This window comes from Triticum urartu, chromosome 6A (assembly GCF_056163025.1).
Source record: "Triticum urartu cultivar PI428250 chromosome 6A, HENAU_Tu73, whole genome shotgun sequence".
NCBI classification, from domain to species: Eukaryota; Viridiplantae; Streptophyta; class Magnoliopsida; order Poales; family Poaceae; genus Triticum; species Triticum urartu.
In genome coordinates, this window is record NC_141878.1 from 602,177,064 (window position 1) to 602,188,517 (window position 11,454).

The following is an 11,454-nucleotide window of genomic DNA, read 5'->3' on the forward strand; positions in this document are numbered from 1 at the left end:
TGGAAGCGGAACTGCCCCAAGTATTTGGCGGATAAGAAGGATGGCAAGGTGAACAAAGGTATATGTGATATACATGTTATTGATGTGTACCTTACTAATGCTCGCAGTAGCACCTGGGTATTTGATACTGGTTCTGTTGCTAATATTTGCAACTCGAAACAGGGACTACAGATTAACCGAAGATTGGCTAAGGACGAGGTGACGATGCGCGTGGGAAACTGTTCCAAAGTCGATGTGATCGCGGTCGGCACGCTACCTCTACATCTACCTTCGGGATTAGTATTAGACCTAAATAATTGTTATTTGGTGCCAGCGTTGAGCATGAACATTATATTTGGATCTTGTTTAATGTGAGACGGTTATTCATTTAAATCAGAGAATAATGGTTGTTCTATTTATATGAGTAATATCTTTTATGGTCATGCACCCTTGAAAGGTGGTCTATTCTTATTAAATCTCGATAGTAGTGATACACATATTCATAATGTTGAAGCCAAAAGATGCAGAGTTGATAATGATGGTGCAACTTATTTGTGGCACTGCCGTTTAGGTCATATCGGTCTAAAGCGTATGAAGAAACTCCATACTGATGGACTTTTGGAGCCACTTGATTATGAATCACTTGGTACTTGCGAACCGTGCCTCATGGGCAAGATGACTAAAACACCGTTCTCCGGTACAATGGAGAGAGCAACAGATTTGTTAGAAATCATACATACAGATGTATGTGGTCCAATGAATATTGAGGCTCGTGGCGGATATCGTTATTTTCTCACCTTCACAGATGACTTAAGCAGATATGGGTATATCTACTTAATGAAACATAAGTCTGAAACATTTGAAAAGTTCAAAGAATTTCAGAGTGAAGTTGAAAATCATCGTAACAAGAAAATAAAGTTTCTACGATCTGATCGTGGAGGAGAATATTTGAGTTACGAGTTTGGTGTACATTTGAAGCAATGCGGAATAGTTTCGCAACTCACACCACCCGGAACACCACCTCGTAATGGTGTGTCCGAACATCGTAATCGCACTTTACTACATATGGTGCGATCTATGATGTCTCTTACTGATTTACCGCTATCGTTTTGGGGTTATGCTTTAGAGACGGCCGCATTCACGTTAAATAGGGCACCATCAAAATCCGTTGAGACGACGCCTTATGAACTATGGTTTGGCAAGAAACCAAAGTTGTCGTTTCTGAAAGTTTGGGGCTGCGATGCTTATGTGAAAAAACTTCAACCTGATAAGCTCGAACCCAAATCGGAGAAATGTGTCTTCATAGGATATCCAAAGGAAACTATTGGATACACCTTCTATCACAGATCCGAAGGCAAGACTTTTGTTGCTAAATTCGGAAACTTTCTGGAGAAGGAGTTTCTCTCGAAAGATGTGAGTGGGAGGAAAGTAGAACTTGATGAGGTAACTATACCTGCTCCCTTATTGGAAAGTAGTACATCACAAAAAACTGTTTCTGCGACACCTACACCAATTAGTGAGGAAGCTAATGATAATGATCATGAAACTTCAGGACAAGATACTACTGAACCTCGTAGATCAACCAGAGTGAGATCCGCGCCAGAGTGGTACGGTAATCCTGTTCTGGAAATCATGCTGCTAGATCATGATGAACCTACGAACTATGAAGAAGCGATGGTGAGCCCAGATTCCGCTAAATGGCTTGAAGCCATGAAATCTGAGATAAGATCCATGTATGAGAACAAAGTATGGACTTTGGTTGACTTGCCCGATGATCGGCAAGCAATTGAGAATAAATGGATTTTTAAGAAGAAGACTGACACTGACGGTAATATTACTGTCTACAAAGCTCGACTTGTCGCAAAGGGTTTTCGACAAGTTCAAGGGGTTGACTACGATGATACCTTCTCACCCGTAGCGATGCTTAAGTCTGTCCGAATCATGTTAGCAATTGCCGCATTTTATGATTATGAAATTTGGCAGATGGATGTCAAAACTGCATTCGTGAATGGATTTCTAGAAGAAGAGTTGTATATGATGCAACCGAAATGTTTTGTCGATCCAAAAGGAGCTAACAAAGTGTGCAAGCTCCAGCGATCCATTTATGGACTGGTGCAAGCCTCTCGGAGTTGGAATAAACGCTTTGATAGTGTGATCAAAGCATTTGGTTTTATACAGACTTTAGGAGAAGCCTGTATTTACAAGAAAGTGAGTGGGAGCTCTGTAGCATTTCTGATATTATATGTAGATGACATATTACTAATTGGAAATGATATAGAATTTCTGGATAGCATAAAGGGATACTTGAATAAGAGATTTTCAATGAAAGACCTCGGTGAAGCTGCTTACATATTAGGCATAAAGATCTATAGAGATAGATCAAGCCGCTTAATTGGACTTTCACAAAGCACATACCTTGACAAGATTATGAAGAAGTTCAAAATGGATCAAGCAAAGAAAGGGTTCTTGCCTGTGTTACAAGGTGTGAAGTTGAGTCAGACTCAATGCTCGACCACTGCAGAAGATAGAGAGAAAATGAAAGATGTTCCCTATGCTTCAGCCATAGGCTCTATCATGTATGCAATGCTGTGTACCAGACCTGATGTGTGCCTTGCTATAAGTTTAGCAGGGAGGTACCAAAGTAATCCAGGAGTGGATCACTGGACAACGGTCAAGAACATCCTGAAATACCTGAAAAGGACTAAGGATATGTTTCTCATATATGGAGGTGACAAAGAGCTCATTGTAAACGGTTACGTTGATGCAAGCTTTGACACTGATCCGGACGATTCTAAATCGCAAATCGGATACATGTTTACATTAAACGGTGGAGCTATCAGTTGGTGCAGTTCAAAACAAAGCGTCGTGGCGGGATCTACATGTGAAGCAGAGTACATAGCTGCTTCGGAAGCACCAAATGAAGGAGTCTGGATGAAGGAGTTCATATCCGATCTAGGTGTCATACCTAGTGCATCGGGTCCAATGAAAATCTTTTGTGACAATACTGGCGCAATTGCCTTGGCAAAGGAATCCAGATTTCACAAGAGAACCAAGCACATCAAGAGATGCTTCAATTCCATCCGGGATCTAGTCCAGGTGGGAGACATAGAGATTTGCAAGATACATACGGAGCTAAATGTAGCAGACCCGTTGACTAAGCCTCTTCCACGAGCAAAACATGATCAGCACCAAAGCTCCATGGGTGTTAGAATCATTACTGTGTAATCTAGATTATTGACTCTAGTGCAAGTGGGAGACTGAAGGAAATATTCCCTAGAGGCAATAATAAAGTTATTATTTATTTCCTTATATCATAATAAAAGTTTATTATTCATGCTAGAATTGTATTAACCGGAAACATAATACATGTGTGAATACATAGACAAACAGAGTGTCACTAGTATGCCTCTACTTGACTAGCTCGTTAATCAAAGATGGTTATGTTTCCTAACCATTGACAAAGAGTTGTCATTTGATTAACGAGATCACATCATTAGTTGAATGATCTGATTGACATGACCCATTCCATTAGCTTAGCATCCGATCGTTTAGTATGTTGCTATTGCTTTCTTCATGACTTATACATGTTCCTATGACTATAAGATTATGTAACTCCCGTGTGCCGGAGGAACACTTTGTGTTCTACCAAACGTCACAACGTAACTGGGTGATTATAAAGGTACTCTACAGGTGTCTCCAAAGGTACATGTTGGGTTGACGTATTTCGAGATTAGGATTTGTCACTCTGATCGTCGGAGAGGTATCTCTGGGCCCTCTCGGTAATACACATCACTTAAGCCTTGCAAGCAATGCAACTAATGAGTTAGTTGCGAGATGACGTATTACAGAACGAGTAAAGAGACTTGCCGGTAATGAGATTGAACTAGGTAATGGATACCGACGATCGAATCTCGGGCAAGTAACATACCAATGACAAAGGGAACAACGTATGTTGTTATGCGGTCTAACCGATAAAGATCTTCGTAGAATATGTAGGAGCCAATATGGGCATCCAGGTCCCGCTATTGGTTATTGACCGGAGACATGTCTCGGTCATGTCTACATTGTTCTCGAACCCGTAGGGTCCGCACGCTTAAGGTTTCGATGACAGTTATATTATGAGTTTATACGTTTTGATGTACCGAAGGTTTTTCGGAGTCCCGTATGTGATCACGGACATAACGAGGAGTCTCGAAATGGTCGAGACATAAAGATTGATATATTGGACGGCTATATTCGGACACCGGAAGTGTTCCGGGTGATTTCGGAGAAAACCGGAAAACCGGAGGGTTACCGGAACCCCCCGGGAGAAGTAATGGGCCATATGGGCCTTAGTGGAGAGAGAGAGGAGCAGCCAAAGGTGGGCCGCGTGCCACCTCCCCCCTGGTCCGAATTGGACTAGGAGAGGGGGGCCGGCGCCCCCTTTCCTTCTCCTCCCCCCTTCTTTCCCCCTCCTAGTAGGAGTCCTACTCCTACTAGGAGGAGGACTCCTCCTTGGCGCGCCATAAGGGCCGGCCGGCCTCCTCCTCTCTTGAACCTTTATATACGGAGGCAGGGGCACCCCAGAAACACACAAGTTGATCCACGTGATCATATTCTTAGCCGTGTGCGGCGCCCCCTGCCACCATAGTCCTCGATAATATTGTAGCGGTGCTTAGGCGAAGCCCTGCGACAGTAGTACATCAAGATCGTCACCACGCCGTCGTGCTGACGGAACTATTCCCGACACTTTGCTGGATCGGAGTCCGGGGATCGTCATCGAGTTGAACGTGTGCTAAAACTCGGAGGTGCCGTAGTTTCGGTGCTTGATCGGTCAGGCCGTGAAGACGTACGACTACATCAACTGCGTTGTCATAACGCTTCCACTGTCGATCTACAAGGGTATGTAGATTACACTCTCCCCTCTCGTTGCTATGCATCACCATGATCTTGCGTGTGCGTAGGAAAATTTTGAAATTACTACGTTCCCCAACACCCAGGTCCTGCATCAGCACCTGGCTCCTTCAACATCAATGGCTTCAGGGTAGACAATACATTCTTCAATAGCTCCAAGAACCCTACTCAAGGGAAAGGATTTCATCAGATCGGTTCTGGAGCTATCCTCAGCGAAGCTACTACTCATGCATACTGTACAACCAAGGTCGCATCTTCCCACACAAGCGCCTTGACGTTGAAGCTATAGCTGGTCTGCCCTGCCTAGAAGAAGCCTTGGATTGCTTCAAGCAAGTTGGACTGCTGCCATTCATAACTGACCAAGAGCATTGGAATGAAGAGCTACTGCTCCAATTCTATGCCACACTCCACATCCGAGGGTACAACAGAGATCCGAAGACTTAGGTCCTGGAGTGGATGACCGGAAATGTTCATCACGAAGCTAATGCATTTGACATCATTGAGCTCACTGGCTTGCCCACTCCTGGCGATCTCTTTGAGCAAGGCTGTCCGCTGCATACTGAAGCTATTGAGAGCATCTTTCAGAGGCCTGAACCTAATATGAGTCAGATGCTCAGAATGATGAAGCCATTGCCCCAAGATGCGGCTTATCCCACAGAGTTCTTCGTTGAAGACCTTGAGTATCTGCCAAGAACCATCTATCACATCATCAGGCGGACTCTTTGGCCCATTAAAGGACACTCTCCAAATGCCAAGATCGAGGGTGCAATGAAGACTTTGATATTCTATATCCTTCATGGAAAATGCTTCAATGCACAGGACTTCTTCATACGCCAACTTGCTGCATCAGGCTCTGATCTATTTGGTTTGAAGTTCTACGCCCCTTGGGTAATGCGGCTGATCAAACTCCACTCTGCTATCTCATATCAGCCCTCAGCTCGCAACCATCGTATCTTTTTGCCTGATGTGGATATCTCTGCTGAAGCCATCTAACCTGAGCCTGCCAAGCAACCTCTAAGTCTTCAGAATGCAGAACACCAGAGCTTCACTCAAAACATTGAAGAGTTGAAGCAGTCTCTCGGGTGTATCCGTTGGCTGGCACTACAAGTGCACCACGCCCTGCTTCCACTGAAGCCACTGACAGCACAACTGCTCCAAGACCCAAGAAGCGCACTCGTGTTCTCAATGACCGAGAGCTTCTTGTGGCCCTTCATCAAAAACAGGATAGGCATCATGACTGGCTGAAGCGTCAGATGAAAAGCCTCTTGGTGGATGTTAATCGCATTCGCAATCTTGCCACCAAGAATGCTTTCGTTACCCATGAAACCTGTCGCCGTACCTGGAAAGGGCTAATGATGATGTGTTCTGAAGCTGATCTTCAAGAGGATGGCTTCACTGAGCGATTCAAGTTTGACTCCACACCTCCTCGAGGGGCTGTGCTGCGAGGAACACCATCCCTTGAGGACTCTGAGTTTTCTTCCTCTGCTTCCACAGTGACTGCCAGAGTTATTGAGGATGAAGATGATGCTACTTCACTGCCACCTCCTTCCACACACATCGATACTGCTCCAAGTTTGTCTGCACCGCCAAACACCACCGAAGACCCTGCTACTTCACCTACTCCTCATAAGAACAAGTAGATGCTCTATGTCTTCAAACCTTTTTGGTCCTCACTGACAAAAGGGGGAGAAGCATATGAGGTTGATAGTCTTCAAGCGGGTCCATATGGGCGGGTGCTTTATATATTGCTATATTTTGCTTCGTGCTTACAACTCGATGGTCGTCTGCTACTTATTTGCCAACTTGTTTTGCCATGATAAATTCCGCATGTGCGACGATAAATTCCGCACTTAGATCATTCTGCAGACATCCATTTTTCATTATGCATGTCATTATCTTCATATACTTTCACATGCATAGTGGAATGTCATCATAAGGTGAAGTGGATCTCCACAAGTACAACCTGCCATGTGCATTTGCATTCCAAAAGCAAATTACTTATATGCACATCTTCAGGGGGAGCCCTTGCAACTTATGAAGACAATTCCTTATCCTTTAAAATTTCACAGATTATATTCCCCGTTGAAAACTTCAACTAGTTTGTCATCAATCACCAAAAAGGGGGAGATTGTAAGTGCATCTAGTGCCACCCCTAGTTGGTTTTGGAGTATTGACGACAAACCTAGTTGAGGGACTAATGTGTTTGTGAGAATTGCAGGATAACACAGGTAGAAGTCTCTCATTGATTCGGCTTTCCTACCAGAGATGACCCCTAAAAATGTACAAAGACATTGAAGTAAATGGTGGTATATGAAGATATCCACATTGAAGACTATGACAAGAGAAGACACCAAGTGAAGCCTATGGAACTCGAAGACTTAGATCTTTCGTAGTTCTCTTTCATTTATGTTGAGTCATAGGAACCACCGTATTGTTAAGTGGGGTCCAAGAGAGCCAGTCAGAACGACTGAAGTGATGCCTAATTAAAAACCTATGTCTTCGAGTGAAGACTATGAGAGCTAATCTTGTCCAGAGTCGGACAAGTCAGCTTTGCTTGTAGCCCAAGTAAAGTTGCCGCGTGAGTTTGAAATCTGACCGTTGGAACACGTGTCAGTTCCTTAGTGACCCAGGGTCATTTCGGACAAATCAGGTCGGGTTGCCTAGTGGCTATAAATAGTTCACCCCCTACAACCATAAACGGTTGGCTGCTCAGATTCAGTGCACGGCTTTTGTCGTTTGAGAGCAACCCACCTCGAAGCCTTTGAGAGAGAGAATACCTTGCGAGGATAAAGCCCTAACCACCCAGAACTAGAGAGAATTGGGCATCACTTAAGTCTTCTTGTCTGAGTGATCTGAAGACTTATTACACTTGAGGACTGTGCATCCTCCAGCCGGTTAGGCGTCGCGTTTTGAGCATCCAAGAGACATTGTGGATTGCCGGTGAACGAAGTCTGTGAAGGTTTGGGAGTCTACCTTGAAGACTTACCAGAGTGATTGGGCGAGGTCTGTGTCACCTTAGCTCAAGGAGAATACGGTGAGGACTGGGTGTCCTGAGCTGCGTGTTCAGGACTGGGTGTCCGGGACTGTGTGTCCTAAGGTTTAAATACCTAGCCGCTCCAACCAGACGTGCAGTTGTCACAGCAACTGGAACTGGTCCAACAAATCATTGTCTTCAACGAGTCACTGGTTTCATCTTCACTTCCTTTTTACTTATTGTTACTTATTGTGAAGTCATTGCATGTTTGCTCTATCTTTTGTCTTCACAACGTGAATGTATGATCTGTTTGGCTTCACAATATCTTCCTACCTGATCCTCATTACAATGCAGCTGTTTGTCACTGTGCTCTCACTCTATTGAATACTTGACCATGGCTTGCCTAGTGTAATCTACCTTCCGCTGCATAGTGATAGGCATATCTCTACTGTTTGTTTTCATAACCTCCACGTTTTGAAGACTTTGATAAAAATCGCCTATTCACCCCCCCTCTAGTCGATATAACGCACTTTCAAATTTTTCATCCAAAAAACTGGGGAAGAAAGAGGCATGATAGAGAAGCTGGAAATTCATAAATTTTTCTTCTTTGATATCCATTTCTTCGTGTCAAGGCCTTCAAGAAAAGCAAGATGCATGTAAACTTCATGATCACTTTTGTCGCGGTTTGTTTATTGATATGTAACATCTATTCAATTTTCCTTTCTACAAAATAATCTAAGAAATTCATTTCGCTTCAGGCTTTATTCGAAATCCGAAAGACAAAGCATGATACACCAAAGTATGGTCTCATCCACCATACATCCTTAATTAGTCTAGCTCCAAAGCACAAGGGAAAGATTTGCCACCCACTTGCTAAAGTAAGTAATCTTGGCATCCAATTGTCTCAAGAGTCGAGCCAAGGTATTTCCAATGTACAAAAACCTTTTTTATTTAGTATATTTTATAAGGGATATTGTTTTGATAAGTAATACATCATTTGAACAACATGAAACATGGTTTTACATTCTTGAAATTTCTCTTGGCCAACCTGCATATCTCCCAGATCCTTTGCCCTCAAGGATGGGAAACCATTTGAAGTTATTCAAATGTTGTATTACTTATCAAGCTAATACCCCTGATAAAACACATTAAAGAATAGAAGGTGTTTCTAGGCTATAATTACCTTGACTCCACTCTAGATACGAAAGAAGTTATTTTCACCATCACCATCATATAACGTATAGTAAGATGAAGAGAAATCTTTCCCTTTTGCTTTACAGTTGGGCCAGTTAAGGATGCATGGTAGATGAGACCATAGTTTGGTGTATCATGCTCTATCTTTAGGACTTTGAATAATGTCCGGAGAGAAATGCACTACTTATTTTCTTCTACAGAAAATAAAATCCTAGTAAATGTTGTAGATCACATTAGGAAATCACGCACACAAGTGATCATGACATTTGCACGTGTCTTGCTTTTCGCAAAGACCTTGACTAAAAGAAATGGATATCAAAGAAGAGACACTTATGAATTTCCATCTGCCTATGACCAATCATGCCTTTTTACATAATTAATTCAAGTACAGATATGCTGGACTGCACAACACAAAATATGACCATTAAAATTAAAAATTTCCAGGATTAAATGTAGTAAATTTACTCACCTTCTCTGCACAAAGTATCTATTGTGCTGCCACGCTATTTGGCCAACTTAATCAAACTGCCACCATGCGAAATAAGGCAAGTACCAACTAATTTGCCCATGAGAGCGGTCAAAAATTGGTGCGATAGAGTTAGTCCTACTTTTTTAGATAATCATACGGTTATGCTTTATACTCGGGAAGATCAAGAGACTTGGTCACAAATCTCCTTATATTAAAAAAGTCAATGTCACTAACCTCTGTTCCATGAATAATAGTGATGCCTACTTTAGTTTTGCTTCTACCTCATCAAATGGTAGTATATGTATGAAATGGACATTACTAAACATGTTCCTGCATACGAATGGCTATCATATTTAGACATGTCGAAAATCTAACTACATCAGAGAAATCAAGTTCGAATGTGTTTGTTCGATTGGACATCAACTCCAATTTTTTTGCATTATGTATATTATATGTCACTATTTTAGCGAGCTCTTGGAAGTGCCAGCCATACCATTTTACAACCCTTTTGGCATAAGTGTTAAGCTCTTGTCAAGATCATCTAATAAACCAATGGCCTTAATGATCGTGGTATCAACCTGTGGAACCAGACACAGTGCGAAGTTTATCACTTATCCATGTCAAATTACGTCTCTCTATACTTACAAGCACCAAAATCTCTGGACCAACTAGTCAGCAAGACCATACTTATACAAAATTGCAAACGTAATTTCAGTAATAGCAATATAAAAACGAGAAAAAATATGTGTGAATGCAAAATGGAATTGCACATATACATTATGGAAATGCATGGAGAATATAATTGAAACTCATAAGACATAAAGGTCAGGAATTACGCAGAAATGAACATGCCAAAACTAAGGCACGGTAGCAACAACAAATTCGATGTTTCATGACTCAACTTTGGTTTATACCTAGACAATCAGTTGGATAATCCCATGCACATTGGACCAAGGTCTTCTGCAGTCTGCACCCAACCCTGCTATTTTCTCAGTGAGCTGATTATCAGCCCACTCATCAACTCCATCACAACACTATTGTGAAGGCAGTCAATTTTCTGCAAAAGCACAATTAACTTTTAAGTGGACGTCATAATTTCTCGAGAAACAACACAGCGAAATGGGGGTCGTACCTAGCGGGATCGATCAATCCAGCCGTGGAGGATGGCCGGCTACGAAGTGACTGTGCTATGCGCCTGTGCCGGTGGTAGAATCCTGACACCTCACGCGGCGAGGAGGACGTGGGCAGCTCCGACACCGGCGACAGGTGCACTTACAGCAAGACGAGGGCGAACTGTGGTATTTCACAGTGGCACTACTGGCATGGACGAGAGTGGATTGGAGTGAGGGGATCTCGTCTGGCCTGGTCCTCCAATTTATTGTCTCACTGAAACGCGTAAACGAACGACCGGCTGGCTGGCCCGATCAATCAAACAACCCGTACGTTCTCCCACAGTGCACCATGGCTGCACATACGTAGCACCCTGCAGTGTCTGAGAAGCTTCCCTTCTGCTCAGTGCTCACTACGCCAGACAAGAAGGAAAAACCCTTATTTCTCGTATGTTGTCAAGCTATCCTTGATTTGCTGGAGGAGTTCTCATCTTTTATTTCTCGCTGCTACGTTTGGATTTGTCCTCTCTGGATTCTGCAAGATGAACACTGATGTTAGTCCAATGGTAATTGGTGGAAATCTGAAAGTCTTTTGCTGCTTTGTTCGGTTGCTGATGAGTACCCTAGAGAGGTCTTGGCCCTTGCCCCTGTGGGAGTTTCCAAAGAAAACAAATTGGTGGAAAATTGTTCGATTGATCTCATATAAGATTGTTTAGTCTACATGTGGTTCACTCTAGTTTTCCTTCCTCAATACATAAGTCGCCAGATCATGTAAATAATTTGAAGTTACTGGTGGTATTTAATTAATGCTTCCATTACCTTTCTTTTTCCACCCC